Source organism: Saimiri boliviensis, chromosome 10, assembly GCF_048565385.1.
Source record: "Saimiri boliviensis isolate mSaiBol1 chromosome 10, mSaiBol1.pri, whole genome shotgun sequence".
Lineage (NCBI taxonomy): Eukaryota > Metazoa > Chordata > Mammalia > Primates > Cebidae > Saimiri > Saimiri boliviensis.
The window spans coordinates 107,380,199-107,396,374 of record NC_133458.1 but is presented as its reverse complement, the minus strand read 5'-3'; the positions used below and the strand labels follow the sequence as shown (position 1 = coordinate 107,396,374).

At 48.0% G+C, this 16,176-nt stretch overlaps 1 protein-coding gene across 4 annotated transcripts in view; it reads right to left on the bottom strand.

Annotated features, from left to right (window-relative positions):
* The window catches only part of DDC (dopa decarboxylase), a 99,113-nt gene extending 85,475 nt beyond the window's left edge, over positions 1-13,638 (bottom strand). The window contains exon 1 of one of the 4 annotated variants that reach the window (XR_005577297.2): positions 13,443-13,638. The gene's annotated coding sequence lies outside the window, so the exon portion shown is untranslated. Of the gene's footprint in view, positions 1-8,950; positions 9,010-13,438 lie in introns of those variants that run through there. The other 3 variants (XM_039462140.2, XM_039462139.2, XM_074379691.1) reach the window with 3 other exon arrangements.
* Between the last annotated feature and the right edge of the window lie 2,538 nt (positions 13,639-16,176).

Here is a 16,176-nt window from a genome sequence, read left to right as displayed (position 1 = left end):
CTATTCTCCATGTGGCCCCTGTGGTGCATTGCCTGTGCACGGTGAGCTGGCTGCCTCCCTGGACTTCTGGTTCAATGTCTTTTTGCATCAGCAACAGTCAGAGTTCATCTCCAGCCCCACATGCTTCAAGAAGAGATGGGCTCCCCTGAGCTCCCTCAGACCTCCCGATTGACCGGTGGGGTTATTTTGTTGTAATGCATCATTTCACGGCTACCCTTTGCTAACGGTCGGCTTCTCCAAGCAGGGTCCTCAACTTATTTATTTTTTCATTCTCAGGACCAGTCACAGGCCCTGGAGAACAGTGGACACTGTAGGTGTTTGCTGAATGATGAAGGAATGAATGATCTTTGGTCCTCTAGACATTTAATTTCTGTAATACTCTATTGGACTCTACAATCTACCTTTGAGACAGCTCAAATCACCAGCCCATCCCATGTCTACCACAAGGAAGAGTCACAGGAGACACTAATGGCTCAGGAGCCACAGCTCCTCCCACCACTGAGTCCTGATCGCTTCTACCTTTGCTATCTCCTGTCTCAGTCCCTGCCCAGCACCTAGCCCTCCATGCTCCGCACTTGACTAAGTGTCCCACGGTCTGGGCACTGGAATTTCACTCCTAGGAATTCTCTGCCAAAGCCACTGGAAAAAATCCAGCCCAGACCCCTCGTACCCCAGGCAGGCCCATGTGAGGGAGTGGATTCCTCACAGGCCCAGGGGTGGAGACGGCAGTCATGCATTGTGGATCTGTCCATGGTCCTGCCTGTTCATGCACATAGGACATGATTTTGCTTCAAACACTGGGACACTGGAGACTTTGTCCAGCCTCTCTTGATTTTCCTTTTCTATCCTGATGAAAAAAATAGGGTTGACATTATTTACCCCATTCCAAAAAAAAAAGAGCCATAGTTTATGTCTCAGAAAACATGTATGCTTTTGGGACTGTGAGGCCCTGGCTCACTCTCCCCTTCAAGCATATATGTATAAATTCAGGTAGAAAACTAATTTGGGTGATTTCCCCCGGGTTTACTGGTTTCTTTTTTCTTTTCTTTTCTTTTCTTTCTTTCTTTCTTTCTTTCTTTCTTTCTTTCTTTCTTTCTTTCTTTCTTTCTTTCTTTCTTTCTCTTTCTTTCTTTCTTTCTTTCTTTCTTTCTTTCTTTCTTTCTTTCTTTCTTTTTTTGTTTCTTTGAGATGGAGTCTTGCTCTGCCACCCAGGCTGGAGTGCAGTAGCATGATCTCGGCTGACTGCAACCTCCACCTCCCGGGTTCAAGCAATTCTCCTGCCTCAGCCTCCCAAGTGGCTGGCATTACAGGCATGCCATCATGCCTGGCTAATTTTTGTATTTTTAGTAGAGATGGGGTTTCACCATATTGGTCAGGCTAGTCTTGAACTTCTGACCTTGTGATCCACCCACCTCAGCCTCCCAAAGTGCTGGGATTACAAGCCTGAGCCACCACACTTTTCCTGACTGGCTTCTTAATGAACATAAAAATGCCTAGAAGGAGAAATGCTTCCAATAGAGACCATAAAGAAGTTTCTAGCCATGAAAGCTTTTCAATAACAGGGAAATGGCTATCTAATAAACTTGCCTCAAAAAAGACCCTCTAAGTTCTTTTATTAACCCTTAAGACTCTGGTTAAACAGCAGGCCACTAAGAAGCTTTACATGAGCATTTCTGTCACTGGCCAAGAGGCACATGAATAATCCAAATCCGCTCACGAGTGGCCTCCTGCTACACCACCAAGTGTCAGGCAGACGCGAGGTCAAGGTCACCACTTTCAGTTACTCTATGACTTTCCACCTCCACCCTGTCTGAGGCTCCCTCTCAGCCTCTGTGAAAGCAAGAATGCATGGAAATCTCTCCCTCCAGTGCTCCCGGGAAGATGAATGAGATGACGGGGTGAGCGCCTGCTGCAGAGTCAGTGTTCAGTAAAACGTTTTCATTAATAACAGGGGAACTGTGGTGGGGGTGGGCGGGGAGAAGGGAAACATGAGGACTCTACTTTCTGTTCATCATTCCTGTAAACCTGAAACTGCTCTGAAAGTCTTTTTTTTTAAGTGAAAACTAAAATTATTAACTGGGCAGAAGTGACTCCTTTTGAGGCTTTTCAGGCCAGCTTCCTCAGCTCCTTCCCGCCTCCCCATTTAGGACACATTATCTTCACCTGTATTTCTCTTCCACGGATCTCAAACCCATCTGTTTACACACTGGAAATCTACTGTTTTGCAACTGCTGGTTCTTTCTAGCCTATGAGACTTAGGTGATGCGGACAGCTTTGTCAGATTCTTTGATGAGATAATAGTCAGGGACTAGAGTCAGAGTTATGCTCTGGGCTGCTTTCCGTAAAATGCCCTTCTCAGAGACTGTGGTCCCCAAAGCCAGTTATTCCACATGCTTGGCCCCAGGTTCCCACAGCATTCCTCAGAAAGTCATGAAGATTCTGTGTCACTGAGACCCTTAGCACATGAGCTGTAAAAACTACAGAGAGAGAAACATCACAGACTTCCTTTCATGGGTAAAAGCAACATAAACAGAAAGTGTTCTGGGAGGTGGCATGGTGCTGCAGGGGAGAGGTGTGGACTTTGGATCCACACAGCTCCGCTTGTATCTTTTCTCCATGGTTGACCTTAAATAACTGAGGAAGGGTGACCTTAAATAACCGAGGAAGCTCAGCTAACCTCTCTGGCCACCATGCTGCACTCCCATCCCTCTAATGGAGAGATAGGAGAGACTCTACTCCTGGAACCAGGATCCAGGCCATTTGTGCAAATCTGCCACTGAGCCAGTCTTGCTGGGACAGCAGGCATGGAGGAGGAGGCTCAGCCAGCGTCACGAGGATGGTGGTACCTCTGCCCTCCAGCCTCTTTGCTCCCATTGGTAGAACCCTTCTGCAAACCAGGTATTCGGGGCCCCTGAGAAGCATGGTCTGCGTGATTTGGAGTCAGTGAGGGAGACAGAAGACCTATTGGAAAAGAGACCCAGGACAGGCTGACGCCTTAGCTCCCATGCTTTATTGGTAAGAGCTACTACTATGCTCATTTTACAAGGGAAGGACCTGGGACCCAGAGACGGGAAGGGCTATCCTAGGTGTGAAGCTGGCTGAAGCAAAGCAGAGGCAGAACACCTGTTTCCTTCATCCTGTAGGCCAAAGTGTCGCTCATTATAACTGACACAATTAAGCCAGGGCACCACACACACACACATATGCACACACCCTCGCCACTGTCTTACACTGGTACCACTACTTTTGTGTAAACCTGGGTGTTCTTGTTTAAATAGGCACTCTCTCATCGGTCTAGAAAATAGTTAACACTGATATAAAATTACATGCGCTAAGAACTACGTTAAGCTCTTTGCATGGTTCTTGTATTTAATCTTCGTAAGAACCTTGTCAGGATTATTACTCCCTTTAACAGATGAGAACACCAAGGCACAGAGAGGCTGCACAACTGAACCAAGACTCCACACCTGCTGCAGTCAGATCACGCCACAGCTGAACTCGGACAGTCTGGCTCCTAAAGGCCCCCTAGAGAATCCCCTGGACGCAAACACAGGCAGAGAGTATCCCTAACAGCTGTAGTCAGATGCATATCCGTGGATGAAAAGAGCATGGCTTACGAAACTTCAGGATAGAAACTTGCAAAACCAGTTTCTCCCAGGGTGCAAGGAATGATTTCCTGAATGCCTACTGAGGGCCACAGGGCACCGCAGCTTCCACAGTGCCTTGGTTGCTTATAGATCATGTTGGTTACAAATGGCAACCAGAACGAGACAGGGCTTGGGGAGCTCTTGGCTGGAGGTGAGACCTGGCCAAGCCCCCTCTCTTAATCCCTTTGGGCTGCTATAAAAGTACTATAGACTGAGCAGTTAATAAACAACAGACAATGATTTCGTAGAGCTGTGAGGCCGGAAGTCCAAGATTAAGGCCTGGCAGATCTGGTGTCTGATGAGGCTTGTTTCTCACAGACATTGTTTTCTATGTCCTCACATGGTGAAGGGGTGACGAGTCTCTCTAGGGTCTCTTTGTGTTGAGATGGAGTCTCGCTCTTTTGCCTAGGCTGAAGTGCAGTGGCACAATCTCTGCTCACTGCCACCTCCACCTCCCGGGTTCAAATGATTTCCAGCTAATTTTTTGTATTTTTAGTACAGATGGGGTTTCACCATGTCGGCTAGGCTGGTCTTGAATTCATGAGAGCTCTGACTTCATGACCTTGTAAGAGAGACCCTAGAGGGCCAGGCGTGGTGGCTCATGCCTGTAATCCTAGCACTTTGAGAGGCCAAAGTGGGCAGATCACTTGAGGTCAGGTTATCACTTAATGCAGGTGATCACTCTGACTTCATTACCTAATCACCTCCCAAAGTTCCCCTTCCCTAATACATTGCCGGTGAGGATTTCAACATAGGAATGTTGGGAGAAACACACACATGCACTCCATTGCCAATCCACTTGCAATCTGTACCATGGCCATCATCCTAGGCACCACACAGAACCGTGAAGAGAGTACAAGATAATTACAAGGCAGACGCTCGAAGCTAGCACTTCACTCTCTACACCTATGCAAATTCAGGAGGAATCAAATCTAGCATTTCAAAGGAGTTTTGGTCCGGAGAGGAACTCCTGCAAGGGCCTTTGCACTGGGTTCTAAGTCTCACTCCATCCATCTGGCCTCCCTGGCCAGCTTGATCTGTGTTGGAAAATGAACCTGCCACAGTCAAGTGGAGCTATGCTTTCAACACTAATTCCACAGGACAGTCCTCCTCCTCCTCCTCCTCCTCCTCCTCCTCCTCCTCCTCCTCCTCCTCCTCCTCCTCCTCTTCCTCATGGAGAGTAGAAAGAATGGAATAACGGGTTTGCATTCAAAGAAAACAACTTGAGTCCATAGCTCTGCTGCAAGAGGCATGCAACTGCCGGCTGACATCTTGGCCTCTCTGAGTCTGTTTCTTCGCTTGTAAAATGGGGCTGCAAGCTCATGTAGGCAGAGAGCACTTTGGACTGCAAACCTGTGTCTAGCATTTATTATTATTGATGTTACAAAAGACAGGCATATGCCTATTCTCCTGCAGTAGCATAAGAAGAAAAGGAAGAACATTTCTACAAGAAACAAAGATGAAAATGCAAAGGAAAGCCTTGCTCCTCTGCTGACAAGAAAGAGGAAAGAGCTTTGTGCCGCTGTTTCTTATTCATTCCCTGTTTAATAATCAATGCTCCATCAAAGCAGATTCTTGGCCAACAATTATCCATAGAAAGGAGCCACAGAGAAATTTGCCTTGATTTTCAATATTCCTCCCATGGAAAGATACTACTTCCACTCACATCTCTGTAACCATGCTGTGATCTAAGTTAATGCTGGCTGGAAACATTCATAACTTGAGCAATTTCAAAAGACAAAGAATGTCAAGGACATGAAATTGATTGATATTTTTCCAGTTTAGTCCTGACCGTAGACAATTAAAATAGTTGCAATGAGGATGTGTGTATGATTTGGGTCCTTTTTTCACTTGACATTTTTTCTGTATGCCTAATTATAATATGCACAATTTCCTTACCATAACGCTCCTATTTGCTCTTATTAAGGGCTGCTGAGCAGGGAATTTCACAATGTTCCGATGACACCACCCACCCGCTTTCTCTGTCAGTTGTTTGCTGCATGGGCAGCACTGTCAAGAGTAAATGACTGCACTCCACCATCACCATACGCATTACAACTCTTGGGTCTGTCCCTCAGAGATATTAATTCTCCAGGGGACCTGAGACATGTGAGTTGTACAGTTCTTTTTGCACGTTGTCAATTTCTTTTTGAAAAACTAGAATGATATGGAAATATCACCCACCATCAGGCAACGAGCAGAGACACCCCATCTCTGTAAGCTTTTATCCTTCATTCAAATTTTAACTTTAAATCTTAAAGCATTCAAGTTTTATTCTTCTCATTCATGGTTGCTAGTTTTAAAAGTTTGCATGAGAACCACCAGGTAATTTGAATTTTAACATTTCTCCTTTGTTTTCATTTTATTAAAGAGTTATTTCTGAAGAAACTTTTCAGAAATCACCACCCCCGCCCCCCAGAAATTTTTCCCTTATTTTTTTTCTCAGTTCTTTCCCTCTTTCTCTCGTGGTCACATTAATAGTTCTCAAGAGATCATCACCATCTGCCTTTGCTATAGGCTTGAGATGATTCAAATTACGTTCTAGTTGGTTGCTTGTTTTCATAATAGTCATAACGTCCTATGCCCGTGATGTGTCCTGGTGTCCTGTCTATTATAAACATAGGACACCGCACTGTGGATCTATTGAGTATGCTTTGGCACCTCTTTGGAGAGTCCTGATGAGCAAGTACCATGGTAAATATTAACTTCTCAGTTCACGGCGAATGCTTCCTTATTCCTCATATTGAACAGTTGCTGGCCTGGGGCCTGGTGTGGCTAAGAACCCTACACTTGAAGTGTCCCCAGGTAAAATTCTGAGAATCTGTTGCACCTTGCTTGCCACATCCTATTGTCCAAGAAACCAAACAAATCAGCCGTGCCCAAGCTCCCGATAAGCTCGTGCTATGTATCATCTCACCGAACACACTCACAACCCTGCCAGGCCAGTAGAGGGACTGCTGTTTAACTTGACCACAGCCGCATAGCGAGTAAGTGCAGGAGTGGGTGCCTGGGAACCCACTTACACCTGAGTTGTCAGCTGCCTGTGTCCTCACCATGGCCAGAAATGAGACCACAGCTCTACACAGGCCTCCCACTGGGGATGGGAAAGGCAGTGTCTGCAACCCAGAGTGTGGTCCGGGGCTCCTGCCTGCTTCACTGTACGTGGGAGAACGGGGAGCATGGCTTCAAGTGGGAGCGCTGAGCCCACAGACACACATCTGCCTCCACCCACCTGGGCTGATCCCAACAGAAATAGGCAGAAGCTCAATACACCCTGCTGCCCTCCATCCCTCAAGAGAAGTGCCTCTCCCCTACCTCCTCCAAAACAGAAGAAATGTTGAGTACGTGCCACATACAAGGCAGTAGTGTAAGCCCTTTACCTATATTCTCCTAAACTTGACATCAGCTCTGCAAAGTAGCAGGGTGATCCCCTCTACAACAATGCAGAGAGGCTCTGGGAAGCTTGCAGAAGTCATGGAGCTCCCCTCCGCCTGCACAGCTCAGAAGCGGCTTTCACAGCTGCCTCTGCCCAGTCCAGAAGACCAGGACCCTCCGCTGCCTCTTAGCACAGTGGAAGTCTAACCTCTCCAGAAGGCCCTGTGCCCATCACTGCCCCATATGCCCATGAAGCACTTCTGGGCTCCCTGAGTGTCTTCCTTCAGAAATACCAACAAGCACCAGACAAATACAAAACATCAGAACACCTTTTTTGCTTTTTTTTTTGGAGACGGAGTCTCACTCTGTCGTCCAGGCTGTAGTACAACAGCCTGATCTCGGCTCACTGCAACCTCTGCCTCCTGGGTTTGAGCAATTCTCCTGCCTCAGCCCCCTGAGTAGCTGGGACTATAGGCATGCACCAAAATGCCTGTCTAATTTTTGTATTTTTAGTAGAGATGGGGTTTCACCATGTTGGCCAGGCTGGTCTTGAACACCCAGCCTCGGGTAATCCACTCATCTCAGCCGCCCAAAGTGCTGGGATTATGGGCACAAGCCACCGTGCCCAGCCACAGAACACCTCTTTTAAAATATCCACATAGTGTGGTTTTCCTAGAACCTTTCCCTAAACTTATTAGCTGACTCAAATTGAGTTTCTGAAAGTAAAACCTTCGGAATAATCAACATCTTGAAGATCAGAAAACAAATGTAATTAGATCCCCCAGACTATCTCTGAATTTGTGGGGAGGGGAGTTAAAGGGGATTCATTTTAATTATTTTATTCACACTGGCTGTGTGCAGAAGCCCACCCAGTGTGTGCCCAGAAGACAGGAAGAAAAGAAACTGCTGAGAATGGCATGATCTTGTTTCCTTCAGAAACATCCAGACACCCCTTGTCTTGCTCTGTGGTCATCCATCCAGGAGGCTTGTGTTCTAGCCTGGGGTCACCACTGGCCACTGGCCAGGACTCCTGTTCCCTAAGCAAAAGGGGTCTGTTTGTCTCTGGCATCCTTGACAAACCCACAGAGGATCAGCTTTTGTGCAGCGATGTTGCCTTTTGGAGGGGAAACCCTGCTTATCTGAATGAGAAATTTTCTGCAAGGAGTCTCTGCCCTTGGAGTCTCCAAGAAAGAAACATGCTTATGGGGAGAACCCACGTCACCTGCCCAAATTTCCCTTGGAACCTGAAGAAAACAGGCCATGGAGGCCGTGGTGGGCCACAAGGCAGCAGGCTCAGAGCCCTGGCACTTTCCTCGCTTATTCATAATAGAGTTCTAATTTGTTGAGGACCTACTGTGTGCCCGCCCCTTTATAAAACCAGACCCAGTTTTCACCACAATCTGCTGGGAGGATGCTGTTAATTAGCTCCTCTCCCTCACCTCTGAGGGAGGAAAGGCAGCTGGGGAAGTGGGCGCCTGAATGCAAACCTGGGTCTGGGAGGCTGCACCACCTCCCTTCCCACCCACCGCGTGGCCTCTGTGGGCTCTCCATGCACACGAGCCAGTCTGGAAAATAATTTCCACTCACTTGGTTATGTTGCTGTCATGGCTCTAGGAATACAGCCTAAAAAGCAACCCAAAGTTTGGGATTCTTTCCCTGACCTGTTGCTCACAGATGGCACAAAAAAGCGGCCGACCTAGGTTGGTGCTATTTTCTTGAAAAGTTTCTGTAAACCCTGTGCCACCTGCACACACTGGAGGCTCAGCTGTCCCTGTCGGCAGAGCCTCCTTCCTCCTGCCGGAGGAGAACTCAACACAGCTAGAATCAACTGGCAAACCTCCCACCCCAAGCCCCAGGGTCATGGCCATCTGGGGAGCTGGACGTGTGAGTCTGGTCCCCAAGCCATGAGTACAAAGAGCGGTACTCACAGGCAGCCGGGAGTGGCTTGCTCTCTGTCTTCTCTCTCTCCTCTCCACAGTGACAGTTAAGAGGCATAGAGGATGCGATTGCCATTTATGTAGACACAGTGTCCGCCTCCCTGAAGCCAATCAGAGCTGCCGGCTCTGCATTATTTACTGAGCAGCATCTCTCCACCCTCTCACCACCTCCTGCCCCGACTCTGCCCCCAGGGAGAGAGAGCCATCCTAGCAGGATGGAGAGGAGGAGCAGAGCCTGCAGGGGCTGGGGAGAGCCCAGGGAAAAATGGGCCCTGTCTTCCCAGGCACTGTGTGGGACGCAGACTCGCGGGCAGTGCTCCTGGGACTCTCCCAGCAACTCTGAGAACCCCCAGGCTCCACCCCAGGGGTGAGGAGGGTAGCCTGGCATTTGGGGAATGCTCAGTCTGGGCCTGCTCCTTCTGTGAGGGACTATTAGGACCCTGCGATACCCTGGAGGCTCAGGGTGCCAAGCCCACTTCCCTAGATGAGAAAGTGAAGCCAGATGCAGATTAGGTGTTGAGCCACCTGCATCTCATTCAAAGTCCCGTGCTGTTACCCTTAAGCCTATCAGCATCTAATACATGGTTGGAGCTCTGTCTCTCTTCCCAGCATAAGGCAGAAACAGGGAGGAGCATCTTCCCCGCCCTCACTCCCACCTCTGGTTGATGGGTGTGCTAGAAGGAGCAGGACTCTGTTTCTTCTGAAAGTGCATGTGGAGTCATGTGAAGCTAGGAAAAGGGCCGGGCCTTTGCAGAGGAGAAGGGGTGGGGAACAGGGTCCACTCATGACAAGCAGCCTGCAGGTGCCTCTGCCCCCGACCACACACACGTGTACACACACCATACACACTCATGCCTGCACACACCTGCATGCACACGCACACACACGCACAAGAACACATGTGCATGTTTACACACACTACACACATGCACAATAGCACATCATACATGCATGCATACCACGCACACATTCTTGCACACATGCACACACACACATACCTAAGTGCGTGCATGCACGCACAAACACAGACCACATCCAGGGCTTGTGGCACAGTCCAGAGCTAGAAATTCCCCAAGGAGAGCCATCCATCCTCTCACTTTAAACAGCATCTTTTCAAAGAAGCAGTTACCCCTGTAGAGCAGAGACCCCTTGGAGCTGGGGCAGAGGCAGCAGCCTTCAAGGTAGCAGGACATGCCATGGGTACCGGGGCTGCAGGGTGGGGAACCCGCAGGTGGAACAAGTGAGGGGACCCTGGTCTCAGCCTGTGAATAAGCAGCTCCCTCCAGCAGCCACGCAGGGACCCGCAGGCAGCGGTCACATGCACAGTGGAAGCAGTAAGGAGATTAGGTCCACTTACGCAGAGGGCGAGACGGGAGCTGCCCAGTAGTCACCATCCAGGGGGAACCAGAAGCCAGCAGCAGGGTGGCTCATCCTCCCAAACACTGTGAGTTCAGTCATGACTACAGGGGAGAGGCAGGTCCCAGCTATGAACATTGGAGCTCTGTGGAGGGGCACAGTCTCAAGCTGGACAGCCAGGCACTTCTTGAGCTAAAATTTCTCTGTCCTGAGGAACACAGACCTCTCTTTCTCCCCCGTGGCAATGCTCCCATGAGGAAGACCCTGTTGAGGGAAGACTGACCAGGAGCTTAGGGGCTGCAGTGGGTGACTGAGCACAGGGCTCCCTCAGCGTGAGGCTGGAGCTGCACTGCTCCCTGGGTGGGTGCCCTTCACCCTGCACACGGCTTGGGCTACACACCAGAGGGACACAGGTACGAAGAGGGGCTGGTATTTTATTATCATGTATGCATAAGTAGTACTTAATTTCTATTTTTTTTTTTTTGATACGTGAGTTATTCAGTAGCTACTGAAAAAATGTCCAGATGGCCTGGCACGGTGGCTCATGCCCATAATCCCAGCATTTTGGGAGGCCGAGGTGGGCGCATCACCTGAGGTCAGGAGTTCGAGACCACCCTGGCCAACATGGCAAAACCCCACCTCTATTAAGAATACAAAAATCAGTCGGGCATAGTGGCAGGTGCTTGTAATCCCAGCTACTCAAAGGGTGAGGGAGGAGAATCATTTGAACTCAAGAGGCAGAGGTTGCAATGAGCCAAGATTGGGCTACGCACTCCAGCCTGGACAGCAGAGAGACTCCGTCTCAAAAAAAAAAAAGAAATGTCCAGACATACATAGCAATATTTGCTCATTTTAAAATTGAATTCTAATTTAATTAATTGGATTGAATTTTGGTCAGAAAACACATTGGTGTGAGAGCAATTCTCTGATAGATGTTGACAATTTACATTATGCTCTGATACTGCCCCGGATTTTGTAAATATTTCAGGTGCACTTGGGAAGAAAGTATATTTTCTTATTTTTAGGTACATGATTCCATATATGTCTAATAAAGCAAGATTATTACTTTTGTTTTTGAAATTTTCTAAAGAATTACTAATGTTTTGTTTGCTAAATCTATCATCCAGTTTATTATAATTGGTAAAAATGGTTCATTTGTTGATTTCTCTCCATAGTTGAACCAAGATCTTTTTTATATGTTTAAGGCTCTATACATCTTTGGAATTGTAACATATTCTTGGTGGAGTAAAACTTTTATAATTTTATTTTATTGGTAGTAGTATTATTTCATGAGATAGGGTCTCACTCTGTCGCCCAGGCTGAAGTGCAGTGACTTGATCTCCACTCACCAAAACCTCCCCTCCCAGGCTCAAGCGATTCTCCTGCTTCAGCCTCCTAAGTAGCTGAGACTATAGGCGGATGCCACCATGCCTGGCTTATTTTTTTATTTTTAGTAGAGATGAGGTCTCACCATGTTGCCCAGGCTGGTCTCAAAGTCCTGAGCTCAAGTGATCCGCCCACCTTAGCCTTCCAAAATGCTGGGATTATAGATGTGAGCCACAGCACCCGGTCCTCATTTTACATAATTAATTAATTAATTGAGTTGATTACTCAATTGACCTTATTAAAATGTGAAAACCCTGTTCTTCTTCCACAGTTGTGCTTGCATTCAACACTCCTGAGCTTCTCCCCTTTCTTAGAGACCAGGGAGGCATGAAGCTCAGGGGTGGCACTGTAGGCAGATGGCTGTGTCTCTTCAAACTTATTTAGTAATTTTTAAGGGTCTGAAAATATTAAGCTGCACCAACATTTCCCTGGTTTCAAAATGTCATGTATCTGCTTTGTGGGTCTTTTTTTTTTTTTTTTTTTTGGAGATCGAGTCTCACACTGTTGCCTGGACTGGAGCTCAGTGGCTGGTTCTCGGCTCACAACTTCCACCTCCCAGGTTCAAGCGATTCTCCTTGCCTCAGCCTCCCAAGTAGCTGGGATTACAGGTGCCTGCCACCAGGTCCAGGTAATTTTTTTGTATTTTTAGTAGAGAAGGGGTTTCACTATGTTGGCCAGGCTGGTCTCGAATTCCTCACCTTGTGATCCGCCTGCCTCGGCCTCCCAAAGTGCTGGGATTACAGGCTTGAGCCACTGCGCCCAGCCCAGGGTCACCTTTATCCTGCACCTCATCCAGAGAAGCACAGAGAGCAAGGCCGAATGCTGGAGGGACTTACCCCAGCCATGGGACCAGCACTTGTCACCCTGGAATGACACATTGGATTGCTTGGCTGCCAGACAGCACCCAGAACAGACAGGCTTCGTTCACATTTCGTCTCCGCCAGCTGCAAGACCTTGTGCCATCTTCCTTCCCAACTCTGGCTATGTGCTTACTTGTGAAATGGGGATGGGACTGGAGGTGAAGAACGTGAACCTTCTTCTAGACAGAGCCCAACGCAAACTGACCACTCAGAAGTGATGGTTTTAACTCACGCGTGATAGGGAGCAACAATTTCTTTGCAAAACTGATGTATCCAGATGGGAGTTGTACTCAACATGGCAAGCTGGTGGGAAAGATCTTCTAATTCTCCTCAAATCACACTGCATAGATAGACACGGAATTGACCTCTAAGGAGACCGTGCCATCCACGGTAAGGAGAGAGCGCTCACGGAGCCTCAGAGGTTGGGAAGGTAAGGGCAGAGTTCACGTTGATTAATCGCCTCCATAAAATTGTGGGATTTAACCCTCACAAGGTAGATACTATGAAAATCCTCATTTACAGAAAACACAGAAGCTCTGGGGAATAAAATACCCACCACCACCCGTGGCGGTGCGTGTGCAAGGCAGAACCACGTCTGGCCTGCGTTTGCTGCTGAGCCATAGCCATGACATCATTCCCAGTGCCTCATCAGACATGTGACACTGGAGTGACTGTGTGCATGGGGAGCAACTGAGTACACAGTCCCCACAGAACAAAAGCCCCTGCCAGCCTGCGGCAGGAGAGAAAGCACCGCGCAAGGTCCGTCAACCGAGTTAAGTTTTAAGCAAATGTTCAGTAACGTGGGGCCAGAGAGTCAAGGTACAGTGTTGCTGTTCCCCCTACTACCATCTGAGTAGGTATAAAACCAGAGACTTACACACCCGGAATGTGAATTCCTTGTAGGGCTACTCTCCTTGATGGGATTCTCCAGCTTCGGGGACTGCGGGGGATGTGGAGAAGCCGCGGTCAGTCGTCTTGAAACTCTAAGCCACACGTTTCCCTCCTCTGGCATTTCCAGCCTCATGTGCCAGTTAAACATTAATTCCTGATGGTGACAAAGGTCAAGGAAATCTTGAGAAATAGCTCTCTTCTGAAAATCCTGAGAGCACAGTCTGAAAAGATGGATTCATCCCCAATCCTGGAAGCTTGGATCTTTCTTATGCAATTCTACAAACGTCCCGCCATTTACTAAACAGCCCTGATTTCAACTTCGCAGCCCATTAGGTCATCTGACATGCTCCAGCCCTGCAGGAGGTGATGCCTGCATTGCACACAGCCTCCTGCCGCCCCAAAGTTAGCCTGCACTTCCTGGTGCGGCGCTCAGCCATATGGGCAAGATTTCCAGGTTCAGGTATCAGCAGAACCCAGGAACTCACCTTCCTTCCCCAAACGCATCAAAATCATAGTCGAGATGCATGAAATAATGCTCTGAGTGGAATCTGGACACATTTCTAGAAAAAAACCCAGAGTTGATAGAATTTTATTAGAGCACCAAGCAGGGCTGAGAAAGCAACATTGAGAACTTGAGCGGGCACGGCCTCCCGGGAGCTTAGGAGCTGGTCTTTCGGGCACACCCCCAGCGCTCTGCTCTAAGCGTGGGGCTCGGTGGGTGTGAAGAGCAGAGTGAGAGTGAGGCTGGCTGCAGGCAGCTCGTTAAAGGACTGGAAACAAGGCAGAGAGGGCTGTCACCAGAGGTGTTTGTCACAGGCTAGATGCAGGGAAGAGCTCGCCTTGCTCATCCTAGGGCCCTGGAGCAGGCGGGGGTGGGGCACCTGGGGTTCACATTGTTAGGACTGGAACTGGAGAGAGAAGCGGAGCGACAGTGAGGAGTCTCCAAACCTCCACAGGAGCCACTGGAGAAACGAAGGAAAGGAGTTTTGATTTGCATTTCTCTGATGACCAGTGACGACGAGCATTTTTTCATGTTTGTTGGCCTCCTGTATGTCTTCTTTTGTAAAGTGTCTGTTCATATCCTTCACCCACTTTTGAATGGGCTTGTTTTTTTTTTTTTTTTCTTGTTAATCTGTTTTAGTTCTTCGTAAATTCTGGATATCAGCCCTTTGTCAGATGGGTAGATTGCAAAAATTTTTTCCCATTCTGTTGGTGACCAATTCACTCTAATGACTGTTTCTTTTGCCGTGCAGAAGCTGTGGAGCTTGATTAGGTCCGAAGGCAGCAAATCACACTGCCATGTGTATACCTATGCAACAATCTTGCATGTTCTTCACATGTACCCCAAAACCTAAAATGCAATAAATAAATAAATAAATAAATAAATAAGGAAAGGAGATGAATGGCAAGTCAGCCCTCCAGGGATGCATTCCCAAATGCTCCAGCCTGGAGTCTCACAAGAGCTGAGACCGGAAGAAGTGATTATCCTTGGTAAGGGGAAGAATGAGGGAAGGGCTCTGAGCAGGGAACAGCCTCTGCAAAGCCCCTGAGGATCAAGCTCAGCATCTCCTTAGGCCCTGAGAGAAGGCCAGCCCCTAAAGACAATTCAAAGTGGGGGAAAGAGACTTACAAGCCATGTTACATAATCTGTATCCTCCCAACTGTCATGGAAGGCATTGAAGCGTTTCCAGAAAGCAGTAACCTTAGTTTACTTATGGTTTAAGATCACTCTGGCTCTGGGGTAGAAAATGGATCAGAGGGACATAAGGGTGAAAGCGTTGGACCATTTAAGTTGGATCACCAAGTTCCACCACATTCCATGGCTTTCTGTACTCTCCTGCAAATCAGGAGTGAATTCAAGTGAATTCATTCTACGGGATGGGCTGGGGGAAGGAAGGGGTTTGAGATGAAGAAACGTGGTAATATTCCCTATGTGTGCGTGTGTGTGCAAGCGCGTTAAGAGGGTGCTGGGGAAGGGGAGGACTCCAGGGGGTGGAGTGACTACCCAGTCATGAAGCCAGTGGGTGTGATGACAGTCATGGACTGAGAGGAAGAAGACTGGGGGTGGACCACTGGGTGGGGGGAAATGAAGGACGCCAAGGATTCAGTGTCGGAGTTAAATTTCAGACAGCTCATATCATGTGATTTGAGATGTCCAGTACAGCTCAGAAAAGAGGCCCAGACAGGAAATAAAGTTATGGGTTGAAAGTGTTCAGATGATATTTGAAGCAACAGAACTGGAAAAAATTATCCATAGAGGAGAGAGAGCACAATTTTAAATCCTCAAAAAAGGAGAACTAGTCGTGTCCAACCCCTGACCAACAGTTATCTGTCAATAGAGAAATCTACCTAGGAATCAGCATCCATTCCCAGAAGTGACTCTCTCCATGTTTCCTTTCTTCTTGCAGGACGAGGGTTTATGGGAATTGTGGCGAGGCTTTGAGGACCAAAGAAAGAAATCTAGGGCAGGACTTCCCAACCATGACACTTTGTCAGTCAGGGATCCAGAAAACTGGAAACAATGGGATATGGATAAAGGAATATAAGAAGAGATTTTTTTTGTGGAAATTGGCTCATGCGATTATGGAAGCTGGGAAGTCCCACAGTCTTCCATCTTCGGGTTGAAGAACTAGGAAGGCAGGTGGTAAAATCCATTCTGAGATTGAAGGCCCAAGAGCAGAAGACAAATGTCCCAGCTCAAGAAGGGAAAGAATTTGCCCTTCA